The sequence below is a fragment of the Mauremys mutica genome, chromosome 5 (assembly GCF_020497125.1).
Source record: "Mauremys mutica isolate MM-2020 ecotype Southern chromosome 5, ASM2049712v1, whole genome shotgun sequence".
Taxonomy (NCBI): Eukaryota; Metazoa; Chordata; order Testudines; family Geoemydidae; genus Mauremys; species Mauremys mutica.
This window is the reverse complement of record NC_059076.1, coordinates 104,231,663-104,255,763: the sequence shown is the minus strand read 5'-3', so window position 1 is coordinate 104,255,763 and position 24,101 is coordinate 104,231,663.

Below are 24,101 nucleotides of genomic sequence, written 5' to 3'. Positions count from 1 at the left end.
ATGCAGAGATTCCAGCATGGAGCTGGAAAGTTAAAAGTTAAGGGTCCTTTAGTAATATTAACTTAAGTATGTTCTGTCCTTTGTATTTTCTATTTCCGTTTTATAAAATGCATGTACAGTAGAGTTATTATTGCTAATGTAAAATGAGGAATAGTGTAGGTCCACTACTTAGTGGGCAAGCAGAGCTAATATTGGACAGCCCTATGAAGACTGAAGTCTTTAATGCATATTTTGCTTCAGTCTTCACTCTAAAGATCAATAGTGGCTTAACACAATTAATATTAACAACAAGTGATACAATGATATCAACCAGAAAAGTGAAAGTACGGGTTAAAGAATATTTAGATAAGTTACATGCATTCAAGTCATCAGGGCCTGATACTTAAGGAACTAGCTGAAGCAATTTTGAAACCATTAGTGATTATCTTTGAAAACTCATGGAGGATGGGTGAGGTCCCAGAGGACTGGAGAAAGGCAAACATAGTACCTGTCTTTAAAAGGAAAACAAAGAGGATCCCACAAATGATAGACTAGTCAGTCTAACTTAAATACCTGCAAATATAAAGGAACAAATTATTAATCACTTTGTAAGCACCTAGAGGATAATGTCAAGCCAACATAATTTCCTCCTTTGATGGAGTCACTGGCCTAGTGGATAGAGAGAAGCACTAGATGTGGCATATCTTGATTTTAGCAAGGTTTCTGACACAGTCCCACATTGTATGCAATGTTATTTTAGCCATGTCAGTCCTAGGATATTAGAGAGAAAAGGTGGGTGAAGTAATATCTTTCATTGGAGCCACTTCTGTTGTGAGAGAGACTCAGAGCTCTTCCTCAGATCTGCAAAAGGTTTACAGAGTGTCACAAAAAAGTACAATGAAGAACAGATAGTTTAGCATAAATAGTCTGCACATATTCTGAAGGACCATTCAAGGTCAAGTGGCCCATTAACATCCCTGTAGTCATAGGACAAAAAGGGATAGTAATAGATTACAGATTGTTGTAAGAAGCCATAAATCCAGTGTCTTTATTAAGACCATGATTTTTAGTGTGTAGCACAGTTATGAATTTAAGTTCCCATAGATCTCCTTAGCTACATTCACAAAATGTCTTTAGTTGGAATTTTTTCTAATACAGAAACTGCACTGCATATTTTTGCTGTCTTCCTGTAACCATGGCTGCTAATGAAAGGAGTTTCCTCAAGCTAAGATTAATCAAGATCTAATCTATGTATGCCCATATTGCAGGAAAGGGTAAACAATCTGACAGTTACATTCATAGAGAACTCAGAATCAAGGCATATAGCTTGAGATAGACTGATTAATGAAATGGCTACAGAAAAGGCTATTGTGATGGTGCATCTGCCTCACTCTGGCCTGTAAGGGGTTAATGGAGCCCTAGGGAGGCTGTGCAGAAAACAGCCAATAGGAGAAAGGCTATGAGGAGCAGCCAATCAGGGCTGGGCAGGACCATATAAAAAGAGCTGCAGAGCAGGTTCAGTTGCTCCCTGGAGCTCAAGGAGGGAGGCACTGACTGCCTTACAGCTGAAGAAGGCCAGCACCATGGACAGAGAAGTGCTGGTAGCAGGGATTTAGGGAGCTAGGGAAGAGATCCTTGCTGGCCATGAGGCAAGGGCAAAGAAAGTACTGGGGCTGCAGAGAAGCGGCCCAGGTAGTAGATTGGAGGGGACGCAGCATGTGGCTGCAATCTACAGGGTCCCTGGGCTGGGACCCAGAGTAGTGGGTGGGCCAGGGTCTGCCCCCCCCCCACACACACTTGCCATTGAGGAGTGGATCACTGGACTGTGGTACTCTCTCCCACATTGGGGGAGTGCCCAAAGTATGGCACAGCTGGAGGGCTGTGTCCTGAAGAGGATGCTCTGGTCCTTGGAGCCGTGCAGGTCCGGGATTAGAAGTGACAGTGGGCAAGACACCACCAAGAGGCAGCATACTGACCTGTGGAGCTGATCTGCAAGACGACCAGCAGGAGGTGCTAGCATGGTGAGTTGCACCCCGTCACAGCTATGAAGGTACCTTTGTAAAAGTAATTAGTGGTAACTGCATATTTTGTGGAGTTTTCTGAGGTGGGGGAAAAGAAGAAGGGAGGGGAGAACTGAGTCTTCAGATTGGGCCCAGATTAATCATAATGTATTCTACGTACAACATCTGAAATAATGGTTCATCTTCAAACACACCTTTCTTACAAGTTCAATTTAATACAAATTAATAACATGAGATCTCAGATAACAAAGGATTTACATTTGTTAATCAAAAATTATTAGCCAAAGATTAAAACAGCATAATACAGAAAAGAAGATTTGGTAGGCTACCAATGCAGCTGGAGGACAGAAGAGCAGCTGGTCACACTGTCTCAGAATTAAGCTTCACTTCATTTCTGTATATACTAACATTGTTTGCCACAGATTAAAAGTTTCACAGTTTCTCTGTATTGCTCAAATCTACCCCTCATCTCTTATCTGCTTCTTTAACAATTTCAAAGGGAAAAGGGGGGCCTGAACCAGGATCCTCATAAAAATAATGTATCTGTACTTGGTAGTTTGTGCATATTTCACAAACCCCACTAGAGTATCCGTCTTATTTCTTGACTGGTTTCACATACACAAAGAACAGGACTGCAACAGTTCACTATCTTGTTTTGACCATAGCATTCCAGGAATCAGCAAAGTTTTAGAGACATTTGCTTTTTGATACAGCTTAGCATAGTAAAATCATCTTGGGAAGATCTTATAGGTAAACAGACATATATGTGATATTTATATGTAACTTTTGAATGACTCCTGCTTTTGATATTGTATATTTTGTATAGTATATTATATTAAGTAACACTATAAACCTAACTGACTTTCTTTTATCTGGCTCCATGCATATTTTGCAAGACATCTGTCACTCCTTCTTCAGTACACAAAGCAGGAGTCATACAACAGTTAAGGCACCTAACTATTTTACCATTTTAAAATTATACAATTGAGCATTAAAAGAAAATATTGTAAGCATAATATGCTTTACTTACTCACTATTAGATATTTTCTTATTTTGGTTACATAACTTCCTTCCCCCCTCCCCCGCATCATCCTTGTCATTACAGCAACAAACAACTCAATACAGGTTCTTGCTAGGCTGAATACATCTCTTCTTCTAGTATGTTTGTGTATCTAGCCCTGAAATTGTAACACTCTACATTTCCCCTTTGTTTTTTCCACTTGGTATGAGACAATTTACAAAATCTCATTATGAATATATTTGCAGTTATACTGTTTAGCATAGTTACATTAGTATAATGCTTGCTCTTACTTGCTTAGTCTTAGCTACTTATACAATTTATCCAGATAAACTGGTAGTTAACAAGGAATATAAATTGCTTTATTGTTAATAGCTTTGTTTGTGAAAGCTCAGTGTTAGAAATGGTCAGCAACTGACTTCAGAAAGTAGTGTCTCTACTGACCCAACCATGCATATATCTGGCTTTGATTTGCCACACTGCTCCTGGACCCTTCTGAGCCCAATTTGAATGGGCCAGGGTCAATATGCAGCTAGCCTTCCCACCTGGGACCAATGAGAGGACCCTACATGTGGCTTTGGCCAAAGATGGACAATGTCACACGTCACTGGCAACAACACTCTGACCAGACTTGATGGTGGTCTGAGGGCTCTGCTCTTAACTGACGAGGCTGCCACAAATTAGGCTGGCAAGTTTTGCATCCGATAAGAAGTGGTGTTATAAATTTCAGTAAAATTATCTTCTTTATATGATAATTGTAATTGTAACACCAGTACTATGGTTTCACAAGCTTGGTGTGATGGGGCGAGATCCCCATACTAGCCCTGAAAGAGTGGAATTGGGACAGTTGGGCCCAATCAGCTAATTAGGCTGCAAACAGGAGAGCTTTTGGCTAGAGGCAGCTAATTACAGAGATGCTCACCTGTGCAGGAACAGGCAGGGCCTATAAAGACAGGAAGTGGGCTATAGATAGGGGCTACTGCTGGGAAAAGGCAGACACTCCCTGGGAAGAGGGTTTGGAGCAGGTACTCCCAGAGAAAGAGAATGAGGGGACCAGGGATGTTAGGAAGCAGACCAGAGAAGGAGCAATGAGGGCCAGAAGAATAAACGCCAAATTTGCTGGATTGATGGTCCCTGGACTGAAATTCAGAGTGGTGGGTGGGCCCAGGTTCCCCTACCAGCCACTGAGGAGTGGCACCTGAAGCCCTGAATGGGAAGACTGTCTAGGACTGTTGAAGGAAAGACATTGCTATCCACCAGAAAGGGGAATTCTGAGTGACTAGCCAGAGGGCTAAGTCACAAAGGAGCAAGGGGCTGCAGACCAGAGTCAGAGTCACAGAGTACAAACTGTGGATGGGGACATTGGCCTTATGAGCTAATCCGCAGAGTGACCAGTAGAAGGTGCCATCCCAGCGGTGAATGAAGCACCCCGTGATACTGGGTTTTTCCATTTCTCTGGCCTGGACATGAGGCATCATGGGTACTTTGTTTTAGTTTGGTCACCACTTTTTTACTGATCAAATTAAATTAAAAGTATGTCTAGGAGATTTGTTTTATGTACTGTAACGTGTTCTCAATTACTTTACTTAATTCAAACACAAATGATGTTCTGAAGAATTTTCAGTGCATTGTTCATCAATCAATCAGCTGAAAAGTTAAAGTATCAAGAAAATGTGACAACTTTAGGTTGGGCTTGAGATGATTTTTTCTAACTAGGGAAATATAACTGCACCATAGGCTCTAATTGCTTAACAGATCACTGAGTCAAAGCTTTCACAGAAGTTTAATAACTATGGGTACTAAAACACAAATAACTACAATTGCAATATATTGATGTATATCCCCCCTCCAAGTAGCTCTGATCAGTTCTTTTACTGTCAGTTTAAAAATATTTTTTTCAGCTAAATTAAGCAAGACACTTTGCTTTGTGTTCATATAACACTTAGCTGAACTAAGATTGTCTAGACTAAACTGGCACAGGGTTTTAAGCAATGATATAATTTTGTTATTGCTATGGTAAATGACTAACTATGCTCTCTCTATTAATTATAATTGTTTATTCAAATACAATTTCCCTACCAAAAAACACTTTCTATTGTGCTATAGCAGGGGTCGGCAACCTCTAGCATGTGGCTCGCCTGGGTAAGCACCCTGGCAGGCCAGGCCAGTTTGTTTACCTGCCACATCAGCAAGTTCAGTGGACCGCAGCTCCCACTGGCCACGGTTCGCCATCCCAGGCCAATGGGTGTGTCGGGAAGCCGCGGCCAGCACATCCCTTGCCCCGCGCTGCTTCCCACTGCCCCCATTGGCCTGGGACGGCAAACCACAGCCAGTGGGAGCCATGGTCCGCCGAACCTGCCAACACGGCAGGTAAACAAAATGGCCCAGCCCACCAGGGTGCTTACCCTGGTGAGCCACGTGCCAGAGGTTGCGGACCCCTGTGCTATAGTATGCACCAATCACATTGCAAAATTGTGATATAATTTTTATAGTAAGAATAAGAGTTTGTCTTTCCCCAGACAATGGGAAGCTGATCTTTTACCTTTAAAAAAATAATGTCAACCCTGCAATTAGACTTTGTTAGTGTGTTATTGATCTGTACATTCTTCAGATTAGTATTTTCATTTTGTTTTCCAATCTTGTAATTAAGCCATTCCACTTTCTCATATTTAAATTTAATGAATGTATTTTAAATAATACAGCAGTGGTTTTTAGTGGCATGTTCAAAAAGGAACATACATTATTAAACATAAATGGGAGTTACATGCAAAATAACCATATTGTTTAAAATTAGACTATTGGTCTTAGTAGGTGGTACATAGGTACAATAGCAAGCACTGGAGATGGGTAAACTGGTTACCACAGAAACCAGTTCAAATCTTTGTCTAACCTATATATCAAAATGAATATACCCGTTTTGGAGACTTGAAATTGGGTAAGAAGCTCTCTCCTATTTCCCTCTGCACAGGTAAACAGAGGAAGTTCTAACCATTCTCTTACCTTCACCTACTCTTAGCACTTATTAACTCTGATTCAGAATATACCATTTTCAAAGCAAATTGTACAAACTATACACACAGACAATGTACGAACTGTTGGAAATTCTTATGAGAATCTGAGTAGAGCAATTAATGGGGCAGATTTTAAAGATGTCCCAAAGTTTTGCTGCTGTCAATGATATTATTTAGACATCTATCTACTGGATTGTGCAAATCACATATTTAGATAAGCAATATTCACATTTGAGCCTGACAAAAATATGTATGTTACCTATCCAGGAGTCTGAACTGTAGAAATGTAATGGTGAAATACATTGTGGTGAATACTCTAACTGTAAAATATAAGATAATTTGAATATGACACCTTATTTTAAATTTACCATCAGAAAATTACTGAAATTAGCTTAAGATGAGACACAGAGGATTACCTTCTCTGTTTTAATTAAGGCACTGCTCTACTTATGTGACTAACAAGTGAGTTTTTAAATATTGTTGCCATTGTAAATAAGTGCTATTAAAATAATCTGAAAGCATTATGTAGAAACGGAACAATATCTACTCAATATTATACAGCATCTTACATGTTCAAAGAGTTCTACATTCTCCAATTAACCAAGATGCCAGTCCTGCAAGGAACATGAGCATGTGTGAAACTATAAGCATGTGAGTTTTCCCATTGATGTAATTATCTAAGAAAAGACCCTGGAAGATCAAATAAGAAACTTTGTAACACCACATTCTGTTAACTTTGTAACTGCCATGATCATAACCACAAACAAGTACTATTATATTGGAAACATCTGTGAAGGTTTGATTATTCCATTATTTGTTGATCCACTGGCAGGCTTTTTCTTTTATTTACTCTGGGAAGAATATCATGGGTTTTTTTTTCTGCTGTCCTATCTGAAACAGGAAAAAAGTCACAGCACTGACTGGTTTATTTTATGTATGAATATTTTCATACCTGGGGAGTTCCAAAGGAACTTTATTAAATAGCAAAGCATAAAACCGTTTAGATCAGTGACTGCCTGGCAAATGTGGCAGCCACTATGTTCAGCTTCAATGTATATGTTGCCTCATATTGAAAAAGCATTTGACAGGGTTGAGTGGTTATACTTATCAAACTCTTAAAGTATGGTGATTTAGAGAGAAGATTGATTTTAGCTTTTGGGCTAGAATGAAAGGAGAAAGTTGCTTTCTAATATAATCAGGACCTAGGACATGCTTTATAGATCAAAACTAATACGTAGAAATGGTTTGGAAAGGAAGGCACTCTATGGCACATAGGTGTAATATCCTCCATGTGAGATATTCCCCAACCAACTTGGAAAAGTTAGCCATAGAACATGTAATTACAAGTAGAACTAAGAGAATACTGAAAAATATCAGAAAAAAAATTGTTTAAATATAAGTAGAAATTTTAATTCAACATTACTTTGTTGGTTTTCTAAAATTATTCATATGAGCAAATATTTGATCATGGAAGATTGTTCATGGAAACAAAAGATTGTTCATGGAAAATGAAAATTTCACAAATATTCTTGGAAATATTTCTTAGTATTCATACAGAATCATTTGGCAGACATCTTGAATGTTGTTTGTGGATTTGGGAGAAACCATTCAGGTATAGAAATAATACCATGTGAATTAGGTGATGAATCACACTAAGAATAGCTAATTACTAAAAGGTACAGTCATGGAAAATAGTTCATGAATAAGGCTACATTTTAGTCATGAGTATTTTTATTAAAAGTCATGGACAGGTAACAGGCAGTCTTGTGACCTGTCCATGAGTTTGTACTATATACCTCTAACTAAACCTGGGGTTCATGGGGGGGGATCAGGCTGGGGGGGCACTGGGGGTGCTCAAGGGGACCCCAGGACACTCAGTTACTGGGGGGAGGGGCGTGTGGCAGCGTGTGACCCAGGATCCCTCCTAATGCTGGGGATGGGGGTTGGTGGGGCTGGCAGGCTCCCTATCTGGCTCTGCATAGCTTCCCAGAAGTGGCAAACTGTCTTTCTCTCAGCTCCTAGGTGGAGGTGTGGACTCCACACTCTCTCCCTGCCCCGAGTGCCCACTCCACAGCTCCCATTGGCCGGGAACTGTAGCCAATGGGAACGGCAGGGACAGTGCCTGTGAGCGGAGGCAGTACACAGAGCCACCTGACCACGCCCTCTGCCTATGAGCTGAGGGAGGGACATGTCACCACTTCCGGGGAGCCCCCCCAGGTAAGTGCCACCCAGAGCCCTCACCCCCTCCTGCACCCTTTCCTCAGCCTGGAGCCTCCACCCACACCAAAACTCCTGATGCTGCTGGGGTGGGGGCACAGTGACCTGACATTGCCCCAGCATTGGCCAGTGTGGCTGGCCCAGGGGCCACCAGGACAGCTGCATCGGGTGCTGGAGAAGTCACAGAGAGACACAGAATCCATGACGGACTTTCAACCTTATTCATGAATAATCAGTATGTTTGTATAATGTGTAATCCCCAAATAATTTGAAAAAACAAATATATTAAAATCGAAAATTGTTCATGGGACAATTGCAAACAGAAAATGGACATTTTTTTTAAATTGTTCATTATGAATGGTTATTCCATTTCTAATTGCAAGGCTCCATACACTGCCCTAATAATGTACATCAATACTGAGTAGGAGGCATCTATGGGGTAAGTGGATTTTTCAGTTTTCTTGCTCATTAAGGCTCTGATGCAGCACGGTGGCATGCCTAACTTTAGAGGAACTACTCATGTGCTTAAAGTTAGGCATGTACTTAAATACCTTGCTGAATCAGGGCCTCAATCCTTGGCCATTCTACTTAGACTGTCAACAACTGACTTTCGTATGTGCTTTTCTGAGCGTTTGTCCGACAGAAGCTGGATGGAGATCACAATTGTATTTGTATTTTTTGGTATTTTTCACTGTCTTAACAGTATTTTGGAATGACTGCTGTTTTATCATGATGGATTTCTAGATCAGCAAGTACTTCTGCATGTAAAAGGTGCATGTAAAGATGGCAAAAAAAATTAGGTTTGTGCGTAATGTTAGCTGAAGGTGATTTGGGGAGACAAAACACTGAGAGAGAGGACTTTGTTAGTATTGATATTAATAACTCTCTAGCATTTATACCAAGAACACAAGTGCAGGGTGTTTGGGTATGTCTACACTAGAAGGTAGGAGTATGAGTCTCCATCTTGAGTCGTCATGCTCATGTTACCTTTCATTGATCTAGCAAACTAAAAATAGAGTAGGCTCTGTAGCACAGGCAGTGGTAAGTGGTGGCATTGGCTAGCCATGCGGAGTACATATCAATGCAGTTCTGATGGGTTTGTAATCAGCACAGCTAGTCTGTGCCACTGCTCACCAGTGCCCATTCTTTGGCAGCTAGTGCTAGCTCAATAAGATATAACATGAGTATATCAATGCAAGATGGACAATCACACTCCAGCTATTAGTATAGCCATAAATTTGTGTTACTCATCTAGGGCTTTTCCTGTCAGTAGGGAAAAGAGTAGCATGGCCACATTGATGAAATCCGCAACAACACTTAACACATCACAGCGACCCCATTAGTATAGATCTTCAGCTGTGCCCACAGAACTATGCCTGTTGTGACAAAGTTCCTCCTCTTCCTTGGTGGGTCCTGCACTTATTGGCAGATTTGCTCACCTCAGTGATCTTCCCCACAGTCCAGGTCAACTTCTCCTGTGTCTGATCAGGAGTTGGGAGGTTTGGGGGGGAACCCGGGCCTGCCCTCTACTCTGGGTTTCCAGCCCAGGGCCCTGTGGATTGCAGCTGTCTATAGTGCCTCCTGTAACAGCTGCATGACAGCTACAACTCCCTGGGCTACTTCCCCATGGCCTCCTCCAAAACACCTTCTTTATCCTCACCACAGGACCTTCCTCCTGGTGTCTGATAATGCTTGTACTCCTTATTCCTCCAGCAGCACACCCTCTCCCTCTCACTCTCAGCTCCTTGCGCCTCTTGCTCCCAGCTCCTCCCACGCACTTTCTCTCCTCTGGCTCCCCCTCCCTGACTGGAGTGAGCTCCTTTTTAAACCCAGGTGCCCTGATTAGCCTGCCTTGATTGGCTGCAGGTGTTCTAATCAGCCTGTCTGCCTTAATTGGTTCTAGCAGGTTCCTGATTACTCTAGTGCAGCCCCTGCTCTGGTCACTCAGGGAACAGAAAACTACTCAGCCAGTGACCAGTATATTTGCCCTCTACCAGACTCCTGTACCCCACTGGCCTGGGTCTGTCACACTACATAGCCAGCTGCTGCATCATGAAGGTGGTCCGTATGCATCCAGCTCCTCAGGAGTGTGCAAGGGACAGAAAGGTTGTTTTGATGGGTGGGACTGAGGTGCAATGCCACATCCTGTGAACATGAAACAAATGTATTCAGAAGAGGCCCTGCCCTCAACCCATGCAGATTCCAATATGCCTACTACCTGCTACCAAAGGGGTTGTCTGAATAGATGGGGACTGGGCAGGGATATGAATAAAACCAGCAACTGCACCATGAGCCCCACAGCTCTGAATACAGGCAACCCTGATAAGAATGGGTATGCTGATAGGCTGGCCAGCCCATTGTGTCCCAACCTCAGCCAGCTGGAGAGGTGATCCTAGACAGAATTCCCCTCTCTACACAAAGTCATATGTTCTGCAATGGGTGCATTACTTTTTTCACAGGGATCTGCCCTGTCACTTGGGTGGGCTTTGAATCACACACTGATCCTCTATTTGCTGAACAGCACCACAAGATCTAAGCAGTGGTAAGATCAAACCTGAACAGAGGCACATGATATTTGGCAACAAAAAAAATAGAACATCTGTGATATAATTAATGGGGTTGATCTCAGCTCCATAAACACCTTCATGGCATCATTAGAAGACAGATTAATCTGATTGATAGATCCTGTTTAATCAGGTCTTGCTAAATCCATACAAGTTGGCACTCTGGATTAGAGAGACAGAGGATGGAAGCTCTAACATGGGTTGTTAAAGCAGCAAAGAGTCTTGTGGCACCTTATAGACTAATAGACGTTTTGGAGCATGAGCTTTTGTGGGTATGTAATTCATTAAATCACATTAACTCTGCATTTATTGCAAATTCTTGAGTCCTCTTTCAAAGTGAACTGAGTTTGATGTGAATTAAGTTAGTTCAGTCTAATGCACAGCAGCTTTGCATGCACATGAACACAGCTTGGCAGTCCTCCAGCTGCTATCCACATTGCCTGGCAGGCAACAGTTTACTGACCTGTGTGATTATCTGTGTGCCCTCCACTGCTCTGGTGTCAAGTTGACCAGATGTCTCCTTCCCCACTTAAAATTGGCATGGGGAAAGAAATTGCCAATTTGCTCCTGGATTTGAGTATATCAGCATTGCTGCAATATTACACCAGAAGCCTTACAACATGCCTCCAGCAGCTGCTTAGAGCTGTGCTTACTGTTGTTTGGGAAGAAGTGTTGATACAGCAAGCTCTTGTGACCAGCCACCAGAACAAAGATCTTTTTATGGGCATTACTAAGCAGATGTCCATGAGAAGTCACAACTGGGATATCGACCAATGCCAGAAAAAGAGCAAACAGTTCAAGGGAATGTACATTAAAAGCAAAAATACCAGGAAAAGGTCTTAGAGAGACAAGGTGAGCTAGGTAATATCTTTTATTGGACCAACTTCTGTTAGTGACAGAGATATGCTTTTGAACTGCACAGAGCTCTACTTCAGCTCTGGGAAGTACTCTGTGTCCCAGCTAAATACAAGGTTGAACAGATAGTTTAGCATAAATTGATAGCACATACTCTAAGGGACCATTTGAGGAGAAGTGGCCCATTAACACTTTTGTAGTCATAGGACAAATAAGGGATTGATTTGGGTTACAGATTGGATTTATGGTTTATTACAAGACTGTCTTTATTAAAACCCTGATTTTTGTGTCTAGCAAATTTATGAAATGGCCTAGAAGTGGAAATGTAACCTGTCCATTATTTTAATGAGTTGGACAGGATTTTGATTAATTACACCACTACCAAACTCAAGAAGTTTGTGGATCCTGCTGCCAGGATCTCTTTGGGACCCAGGACCCGACTCTGTCTGTACAGGAACTGAGCCTGATTCACAGCCATAACCCCAGGCCAGATCCCATTCAGGGAAAACCTGACATGTAAATATCTACATTTACAATTTAGTATTATATTATTATTTATTTATTATACTACATTGCTAGCTTTTATTCTAGGTACTGCATGGCCGCAGCCATTATTGGTGGATGTGGGCAAGGAGACTTTACAAGTTTCCAGCCCCCCACCTCCCTCTCTCTTTTGGCCTACACTGTCCATTCAACCCCCCCCCCCCCCCCCCCCCCCCCCCCCCCGGTACACACTTTCAAAATGGCAGCTTCTCTGGCCAGGCAATTGGCTTCTGCATTGTGCTAAAGCCCTGAATATCAACCATTTTCAAACCCACACTGCTATATTCCTTTCTTCTCCCAGTATCTGTCTTGTCCATTGTCTCCTTCCCACAACCACATTCAGCAGTTCAAAATAGCAGCTGGCATCATGGCTGAACCACAGCCTCTACCTCACCTCTCATCTCATGGCACATTTGAATAACTAATATATTCATTTGAGGAAAATTCAGCAGTTTGTTGAGACAGTGTTTTCAGGAAAAGAAGTGTAGAGATACGTCTGCAGAATATTATAGTTTAGAGACACTCCCTTATAAGAGACAGTATTATGAATATAGGACTTTAGAGATGTGCTCCGAGGACTGGGAATTGGGAATACTGCATGGCTGTGTGCAGCAGTTCACCACAGATGCTCTCCAGCTTGTTTTATTGAAGTTATATTCCTTTCTCATTCACTGGTTTGTTATTTAATGAACCCCAAGATTGTGACGTGGTGTCAGAAGTGCTGAATGCAGTCATTTTTAACTTCAGTAATTTTGAAGTTAACTTCTTTGTTTGTAACTGAAAGCAGAGACAAAGGGAGACATCAGAGAAGCACATTGAACACCAGGCATAGAGGCTTTTCCATTTATTTAGTGACACAATAGTATTTTGACTAGCTTAGGAAGGGGGAAAATGCCAAAAATGGATGTGTTGCAACTTCCATCCAATCTGCAATTGTGAAAGCAATGTTGCAGAGAACTGGAAAACATTTAGAGAGAGATAAGAATTGTATTTAGCAGCCATAGTGGCAGTGGAGAAAAATGATAAAATAAAATCATCAATCTTTTGCATGTTATTGGGGAGGAAATATTCGATATTTACAACAACTGTAAGTTTGAAGAAGGTGAAAGCGTGAAGTTAAGTAAAATACTGACTAAACTTGAGGAACATTGCATGCTGAAAAGGAATGAAACCTTTGAGAGAGACACTTTTTTTACACATATGCAAAAAACTGATGACACCATAGAGCAATATGTTACAGAATTAAGGAAACTCAGTAAAACCTGTGGACTTCGGTGAGCTGACAGTCTGTGGTCAGAGATAAAACCATTTTTGTCACTGAAAATCATGTATTAAGAGAGACTGCTCTGTGAAGGAGACTCAACCTTAGAAAAAGCTCTCCAAATATGCAGGACAGCAGAAACTGTGAAAGCAGAAGCCAAAGTCCTGAATTCACCAGAAGGGATTATCCATGTACTAAGAATATAGCCAGAATAGGCAGGGGTGAAAGCAACAGAGAAAACTTGTTGATATGGGGGCCCGGAACCGGACCCCTGGAAGGTGTGGGGCCTCAGGTAGAAGGGGGCGGGGCTGGAGGTCAGCATCCCCCAGCCAGTCCATCTGCACTGCCTGGCCTGTGCTGCCCAGGGCTCCAGTGGAGATTTAAAAGGGCCCAGGGCCCAGGGCATCTGCCCCTTTTATACCTCCCTTTCCCCCATTGGCGGCCCTAGGGGCGGTACCTCTCCCTCCCACCCATCCCCTGGCCAGGGCCACCAACAGTGTGGGGGGGAAGGGGCAGCGACGTTAAAGTGCTGCTACGGCGGCAGCGCTTTAATGTCAGCTGCATATGGGCTGGTACCCTAGTCCAATTCTTTTACGCACACCGTACCGGCCCGTACTGGCCCTTTTTCATCCCTAAGAAGAGATCATATCAAAGAACCACTTGCTATGAAAACCATTGCTAGGGTGAAGACTGGGTACAGACCATCATGTGGAATGTGTGGATGTGTTGCCTTTGGGAAACTCTTATCATAAATGTGGGGGAAACAATTATTTTTCAAAATGCTGCAGATCCCAAATGAAGAAAAGTCAAGTGCATTCAGTTAAAGACAATCTGGTTGAGGAAATTTTCATAGATGTACTGGGATCTACCAAGCCTGGTGAGAGGGACTGGATACTCTTATGACAGTGAATGGAACAATTATTCCGCTGAAACTGGACACAGGAGATCAGGTTAATATACTGTCTGAAAGACATTATGAGAGCCTGAAAATAAGACAAAAACTGGGACCAATAAAAATAACTGATTATTCTGAAACAAATATACAAGTGAAGGGAAGGTGAATTGCTAACATCAAACATACAAACACCATATGCAGGCTCCCATTCATTGTAGTGCTAAAGGAGGTGACATCAATTTTAGGCCTGGCTGCATGTGAGAAACTCAATCTGGTAAAATGGGTGCTCTCACTACAATATCATACTGAACCAGGCTATGAGGAATTCTTTAGGAATATCATGACCTGTTTCAAGGTTTAGGTTGCTTGCAGAGTGAACATATAATTCAGATAAACAAGCAGGTTCCCTCAGTTATCCATCTACCTAGAAAGGTACTATTTGAATTCTGTGATAAACTCAAGGCTGAGCTTACAAGGATGGAAGCAATGCATATAATACAAAATATTGAGGACCCAACAGAATGGATGAACTCCCTAGGCATCATGGAGAAAAGTAACATCCAGCTACTCATATGTTTTGATCCCTGTAAAAAGAGAACATTTCAAACTACCAACCAGAGAAGAGATTATGGTTTGCAAAGGCTCAATGTTTCAGTAAATTGGATGCATCATCAGGGTTTTGGCAGCTAAAATTAACCGAAGAAAGCGCACAGCAATGCACATTTAATACCCCATTCAGAAGATATTCTTCAGCATAACTTCAGCACCAGAAGTGTACCACAAAACCATACATATGATCTATGAACATATTAATGGTTCTGACTCCTCATTTGATGACTTCATCTGGTGTTCAACAAAAGAGTAGCATGATCATAGAATTCAGGAAGTCCTGGATGTAACTAGAGCTGCAAACCTCTAACTAAATAGGGAGAACTGTGTTTTAAGGGCTACAGGACTTTAGCTGGGGACATTATTTCCAATGAAGGAGTAAAATTTGATAAGATGAAGATTTCAGCATTTGAAATGATGCCACATCCCCAATCAATGACAGCTGTCCAGTGGTTCTTGGGAATTGTTAATTATCTTGGAAAAATAATACCTAATCTATCTACCAAAGCAGCAGTTTGAGAAAACTCCTAGAAAATAAAAATGAATAGCATTGGGGTGCAGAACAGGAGGAATCGTGGGAAGGTTTAAAACAACAATTGATATGAGAGTATTAAAGTTCTATGCACCAGAATGGCCTATTAAAATTTCAGCAGATGCTTCAGTCTGGGTTAGGTGCTGTGATTTTACAGAAACATGATGATTGTTGGCAACCAATGGCATATGCAACCAAATCACTGACTGAAGCAGAAATCAGATATGCACAGATTGAGAAGGAGCTTTTAGGAATATTGTTTGCCTGTGAGAAATTCAATCAGTATATTTATGGATTGACAGTGGAAGTTGAAATGGATCACAAGCCCCGATAGTATTATTTAGCAAATCACTGAATGACTGTACCATAAGGACACAAAGAATGATGATAAAGCTGCAGAAGTATTATTTGGTTGTGACCTACATGCCTGGTAAATTCATGTTCACTGCAGATGCACTTCCTACACCAGTGGCTCCCACGAAACCAGAGAAGCCTTTAGAGACTGAGATGCAAGCCTATGTAGATTTGATTGTAAAGTCAATTCTCATAGCTAACAGGAAACTGCAACAAGTAAAAGAGGAAATGGAAAAAGATGAATTGTTGGGAAACCTCAAAGAAGTGATAATGAAAGGGTGGCCTGAAAAAATAAGCAGTTGTTTGTCCAAGTATAAGAGACTATTGGAACTGCAGACAAGAACTTACTGTGATAGATGGGGTGATGTTCAAGGGCAGTAGGGTTGTGATTCCAATGAGCCTCTGTCACCGTGCCTCAGTGGGTCACAGCTGAGAATACCATATTCAGGAGATTCCAGGAGATCAGCCACATAGCCATGTCACTGTATAACACAGATCTTACCCAATAATCACGCTGCTGCCAACCCTTTCATATCTAAAATTTAAAGGTTTATTTTTAAGAGAAAAGAAGTGTTAAAATGTTTAATAGATCATATGCATACAAGTTTGTAGTAGTGGTGGAATAAACTGCTAGTTTCAAATGTCTCTCTGCAAATTACAGAACAGCTTGGGGGTCATCAGTCCTTATTTAGAGCTTCCTTGTTAGAAATCCAGTCCAGAGAAATGAAGCAGGAAATGAAGACAAAATGGACATGTTCCCAGGGTCTTTTATATCCTCACCCATGTAGAGGGAATTTTACTTTCCCCAAACAAAGCTCTAAGCCAGTTTGTGGGGAAGTACAGGAACAAGCTGGAGTCCAGGGTCACATGCCCTTACATGCTTTGACTCACAGGAGAAGCCATTATCCATATTCTGTCTAAAGCGTTCACACAAAGATTTGCTGGGCAGGATAAGTTTCCTTAATGGCCCATTGTGAGAATTAATTGTCTTTAATGGGACACCAACATCTGATGGGTGTTACCCAGGAATACAGCACATACATAGTCCACATTTATAACTTCAGATACAGCCCCAGAAGTCTCTGCCTACTGGAAGTTGCCAGCATACAGGCATGAGGCATTGTTGGGTTCATCCTGGCTGACAGCAATAGTAAAATGGCATAGCGCACCCTGAAAGGAAGTATGGGATGGAGACAGAGACACCATAGGATATTAAAAATTTGAACCCACCTGGCTTTGGCTGTGCATTCCACAACACACAGCAAGAAAAATCTCAGAATGCACACTGTTCAGCATTGAAGCAAAGGACCATGGGATACCCTCTGAGAATGCCACCTGCTTAGTATGAAGCAAGCCACTGCTGTGAATTGAAAGAGATGTGAATTGAAAGAGAGCACAGCTATTCCATGTGCATACTATTGGTGCAACTTGAATATTGCATGCTAACTAACACCTTTCAACTCAATGAGGATTACCCACCACACACACCCCGGTTTGGCCAACACCTAGTGGTGTTACAGGAGGAAATGCCTTTCTCCAAGGGAAAGAGGGACAAAAGTGTGCTTGTATTATTGAGGTAAGGTCCACCCAGCTTTATGAAGCACCTGAAAAGTGATATCACCAGTGATAGGAGTTAAAGTCAGGTTTTGCAAACTTCTACTGATGTCACTAGGCATATTACTAATGTAATTCTCTGCAGCATATGTGAGACTGTAGTTTCCATTGACCCTAAAAACAAATTCAAAACCTTGCTGAGTCCCTTTCAATGGAAGATTGAATAACTGATGAAAATAGGTCCCTCATAATTAACACTAGAACTAAGTGTTCCAGTGTTAAACTTTGGAAATTGATGAATAAATAATTAGCTATTGGAATACTCTGTATTTAGGATTCAAACAAACAAACATTCTATATGTGACACTTCACCTCATATTCTTCACAATGATGTTATTATGATATGATTATGGCATAATTATGATGAATTTTGTACAATACTGGTCATGTGAGATGTCATTGGAAAAGTTGTGATTAGCTGAATATGATTATCCTATTTGTACACATGTAACATTTTTTATCTGAAGTTATGAATATTGACTAGGGATCTGTATTTGAAATGGGCTTACTCTGGAAAACACCCACAGTCAGCATTTCAGGTACAACAATGAAGAAGCCAGACGAGGCTGATGACCCATTAGCAAAGACAATGGACTGTGGAATAGTTTAGCTTCCTATGGGTATTTTGGCCAGCCTGTAAGCAATGGCTGCTCTAATGCTGTACAAGGGCATGTGACCAGACTACATGTCTCTGGACTCCATCTTGGTATGTCAGTAGTTTTTCCATAAACCAGTCTGGGAACCAAGTTTTGAAACACAGGGTTCCCGGCATATGCTATAGCTATATAAGGCAGGGAGTGACATCATCTGTTGTTGTTCACTCCCCACGCAAGAAGACTTATGTAACACCTGAGGAACAAAGACTGAAGTGGGGGAAGTGCTGGATATTTTATAGTTGTAAGATAAATATTTGTTTTTCGTATTGATGGATGGTGGCTGGAAAGGAGGTTGAGATTTGTTCAGAATCAGCAAAAAAAAATTTCTAAAATGGAACTTTCTTAACAACAAAATCCTTCTGGTACCTTCTTCATGCATTGAACTTCTGAGCTGCATTTTCTGTGTCTCAGACTATTGCATCGTCATGAATTTGGAGCCATACAACTGGACCTTTGTGCCCAGGCAGAATACTCTTGAAATCAAAAGAATATTGCAGTGGTGCAAAGATCCATCCAAGTTATCTGATTTTGCAGGATCAGATCATATGTCTTCACCCAAGATAGCAGCTACTGGTTTGCTCAAAAGATATTTTATTACTATTATTATTATTTATGAAAATTTATTTTATTGATAAACTATTCTTTGTAATTAAATGAAGTGAATATAATATCCTTTGAATTATAATATAGTTTGTTCTTTAGCCTGAAGAAGTGCTACACTTGTGTATTGTGAGAATAAACTCCTCTAGATATTTAATTGTATTGTGAACCACACCTACAGATACTTTTAAGAGATTCTGAGTTCCAAGGTCACAAAGTAAAAATTCTGTAGAATGTGCAAAAGGGTATTTCTGCTTTGAAATGTAACTTTGATTGACAAAGTAAAGAAAATACCTCAAAAATCCTAGTTTTTTAGGAAATCTCAAAGACAGATCCCAAAGGAGGATTGATTTCAGATACATTCAAAGGTATTTTCACGTCTGTTATTCAGTGCTCATCCTAAAAATGTCCAGCAGTTTAGAGAGTTTGAGCAGAAAAGTATTAGCATAGCAAACATACTTTAACATTAAGTATTTTATATGTATGTATAGCCCAGATGCTAAGATCCTGTTAAAAATTAGAAAAGTGCCATAGATTTATAAATTCTAAGGCCAGAGGAGACCATTTTGATGATCTAGTCTGAACTCCTGTATATTATAGGCATTTCAATGTTCCCCAAAATCATTTCTAGAGCAAATCTTCCAGAAAAAAAACATCCAGTAATCTTCATTAATTACTACTCCTCAAATTTGTGTTATCTGCACATTTATTTTCAATGATGGTTTTAAATTTTCTTACAGGTCATGAATAAAAATGTTTAATAGAGTAGGGCAAAGAACCAATCCTTGTGGGATCCCATTAGAAACATGCATGTTTGATGATAATTACCCATTTTGATACCTATCAATTAGACAGTTTTTAATTCATGTTAATCGTGCCATGTTAATCTTGTATCTTTCCAGTTTTTTTAATAAAAATATCATGAGTAAAATGCCTTACAGAAGTCTAAGTATATTACATCAAGATCATTACCTTTATCAGCCAGACTTGTAATCTCACAAAAAATATATTAAGTTAGTTTGACAGGAGCTATTTTCCACAAACCCACCTTATAACTATAAAGTATCCTGCTTTGCTCATGCATTAATGTGGGTTGGGTTTTGTTGGTGGCTTTTGATATATAGGAGGTCTGGCTAGATGATCTGATGGTCCCTTCAGACCCTACATTCTATTACTCTGCCTCTATGCACTTCCTATGTCTAAAACAATTTCAGCATCTGCAAAGTTACAGCAAAAAGATAGCTTTTGTTGTCTCACTGAAAGATATTAGGTCAGCTTTTTAGACAAAGAACAATGTACTGAAACAGTGGCAGTTTTGAAAATCCATTATAGTATTATTTGCAGTCAGATTATCACACCTTTATTCAAGTCTAGCAGCACCGTACTCCACAAAAACAGCATTGACTTCAATAGAACCATTCCTAGAATAAGTACTATTCAGCATGACTAAAGGTCTTGGGATCTGGCTTTTGACATATACTATATTGGTATATTATCGCTAAGTAAATAGTTAACTGTCTATGATATAGCAAATCCCTACCAGTTAGATTGTTTTGGCCCTGTATCCTGTGTAAAGAGTGTTATCCTGATATGCCATCACAGGAACTCTGGGGGCACTCTGGGAAGTAGGATTCCTTCCCTGTTTCTTCCCCCTGGCTTCATCACCCCAGAGAAATTCATACCAATAGATAATTATTATCCACCCCATACTAGTTTAATTGTGTTACTAGTTGCATGGAGGGTGGAAGTGAAAACAATGATTTACTTTGTCCATTGTCACCACTCCTTCCCCCACCACTTGCTCATATCAAGGTCTGGGTGGGTTTTGCAGGAATGCAAGAGTCATACTTCTCTTTGCACACCTGAGCACCTGTGCAACCCATTTCACAATATTGTCCTACAGTTTCTCTGGAGGGAGTTTCAAGCAGACATCAAGAGGGAATAGAGCTCTGAGGTTATAAGTAAAATATTTGAAGATAGTTGGAATATTCAAACTACAGTGAAACTCAGAGCATGTTCATATCTGATTCTCAAATTGCTCATGTAGTATTGTTTGTCTAAATATCTCCTAGCAACATGTATTTTAAACAGTTATTTAATGCAAAATGGATCAGTGCACTATTGCTGGTATATCAAATCTGTAAGTCTTTCTTCCCAATGTGCATATTTCAAACCTTTGAGCAGCTCAAAAAACTTCTATTTAAACAAAACAAACATACAATACAAATGAGGTCTCATTTAGTCTAATCTCTTGCATCAGGTCAGAATTGATTTCAATAGACCAGATCCTGAAGTTGGAATAAATAAGCAAGACTCCATTGACTCTAAAGTATCTGGTACAATATTTCTAAGCTATCTAACAATAATAAATAGAAATAATAAGCATAACATTCCTTGACACATCATCCAGTAGATGGCTAACCAGAAGATTTAGCCTAGTCACCATCAATTCTTCAAGAGCACAATGAGCTTGGAGTAGGAGCCAGGAGGATGGTTGAAAACTCTCAGAGTTCTGAACCCAGGTTCAAGGGGAGAAACTGAGATTAAGAGACAATGGTTCAGAAAGACTGGCTCCATTGAGAGGAGTAGGTAAGTCTAGACCGCTTTAGGGCAAATTTTGTTCCTTATACTATGGCCACTGAGAGCAATATTTTATATTTTATATTATATTATATATTTTATATTATATCCAGTGCTATTCCTCTGTGCAAGGTGTGGGACAGAATTTGGAGATCCTAGATCCAAACTTCTATTGAAGTCAAAGGAAAAACTAGCATTTTACATCCATGGAAGTTGGAACAGGTCCCCTCTACAGAGCATGAGCACGCCTTGTGCACTATGGAATTCAGATTCATTGGGGATGTGTATATGCTACCATAAGATGCCGATTTAGGGGCAAGGATGCTGGATGCCCTAGCACTTTACCCACAAGCATGTACACACTGGAGACCAAAAAAGGTGCACTGACTCCACCATCCCAATGCTGAAGTAAATGGAATGGCTCTGTTGTTAAGAATTGACTGTATGGGAATTAGTTCCTTTACAACTCCACATGAACTCTCCAATACACAGCGCAGCTTCTCTGACTGTTTGCTAGGGGCAGGTTATGGGCTTTGGACTGTGTTTATCCTGGGGATTAGTCTAAGCCCTGGTCTACACTACGAGTTTAGGTCGAAGTTAGCAGTGTTAGATCGACTTAACCCTGCACCTGTCCATGTGACAAAGCCGTTTTTTTTTACTTAAAGGGCTCTTTAAATCGATTTCTGTATCCTCCCCCAATGAGGGGATTAGCATTGAAATCGACCTTGCCAGGTCGAATTTGGGGTAGTGTGGGGTAGTGTGGTCGCAATTCGATGGTATTGGCCTCTGGGAGCTACCCCAGAGTGCTCCATTGTGACTGCTCTGGACAGCGCTGTCAACTCAGATGCACTGGCCCGGTAGACAGGAAAACTTTTGAATCTCATTTCCTGTTTGGCCAGCATGGCAATCTGCAGGTGAGTGCAGATCTCATCAGCAAAGGTGACCATGATGGAGTCCCAGAATCACAAAAGAGTCACAGCATGGACCGAATGGGAGGTACAGGATCTGATTGCTGTATGGGGAGATGAATCCATGCTATCAGAACTCCGTTCCAAAAGAACGAAATGCCCAAACATTTGAAAAAGTCTCCAGGGGCATGAAGAACAGTCTATAACAGGGACCCACAGCAGTGCCACATGAAGCTTAAGGAGCTGAAGCAAGCCTACCAAAAAACCACAGGGGCAAACAGCCCCTCCGCGTCAGAGCCCCAGACATGCTGCTTCTATGATGAGCTGCATGCCATTCTAGGAGGTGCCCCTACAACTACCCCACCCCTGTGCTTTGACTCCATCCATGGCATAGCGTGCAACAGGGATGAGGGTTGGGGGGTTTGGGGATGAGGAAAATGATGAGGAGGAGGTTGAAGATAGCTCACAGCAAGCAAGCGGAGAAACCGTTTTCCCCAACAGCCAGGAACTGTTTCTCACCCTGGACCTGGAGTCAGTACTCCCTGAACCCACCCAAGGCTACCTCCTGGACACGCCAAGCGAAGAAGGGACCTCAGGGGTGTTGCAATCCTGCTAGGCCTGTTCATGAACCCCAGCTTGAGAACCTATGGTTTAAGGGTATGTTCTTAAGCTAATTGAAAGAGGGGGGGTCTTTCCATTTTCTCCAGTGGGCTTCAAGTAAAGCCCTAAATGATTAAGCATATTAGCAGGAATAAATGGAAATTAAGGGATTGTTTCCTGCTCTGCTATGCCATTGGAACTCCACTGAAACCAGTTCAGTAATATTGGTATAACACAGATGTAATGGAGTGGAGGATTGGGTCTTATGACATTGTTTATGTGGAGTACATAGCTCTGGATTTTTCTTATGACAATATTCTCCTGATTTCCTTTATTTGGTTGCATTTTTTCAAAAAATCACAAACATTAATTTGTAGGCTAGGGCTCTCATTTATCATGGACAGTGATGGGTCTGATTCATAAATCGGAAAACAGGTGGAATTTTTTTATTTTGCTTTCATTGATATGCTACCATTGTTCTGCAGATACATTTTAATTTTTTGTGTGAAAGCTTACATATAAAAAATTGGTGCACTAAAACCACCCTCTTGAAAGATCATTCTCTCAGTTCTTATGGATTCAGTGGTTCCCATGCATATAAATGGGCCAGTGTTCTGTCAGACTGGGTATTTCAAACCTCCTGTGGAGTCTGTCACAAAAACCACCTCTAAATTTGGAACTATTTGTAATGCCTGAATTTCATTCTCAGCAAAGGACTAGACACTGAATGGATATGAAAACTGAGCATATTGGAGGTAGTTCTTAACCGTCTCATGGGCACATAAAGGAATAGCAGTCTCATGAGCACGTTGACCTCAGCAAATGAGTAAGGAGGAAATTTATATTATAGGACTTCCCTATGCTTCCTCTTTCATTGTCCTTGTCACCACTCTCTTAGTGTTGCACTTTTGCTCCATCCCTGCATAAGCAGCATTTCTGTGGAGACTTTCAATAAGCTCTTTTTGTACTTCATTTTTGTTTCCTAAAGTAGTCTGACAGCCCACTCGTTCACAGCTTAGGGGAGGCATTTTGTAACTCTGTGATTTACAAGGCAAGAAGAAATGTCTTTCTCCTCCTTTATTTAAAATAATTAATTTTCTGTGGTTCACCTCTCTAGTTGACCCTCCTCAGGCTTTTTGTGTGAGAGGTGACTCTGCAAAGCTATTGGACATTGTGAATGTTAATGAAGATTTCTCAAACCTTCCTGATCCTGGGGGACAATAAATATATGCACTGTTACAGTTAACAAATGTGGTCTCATAGGTACTAAGAATTTGATTTAAT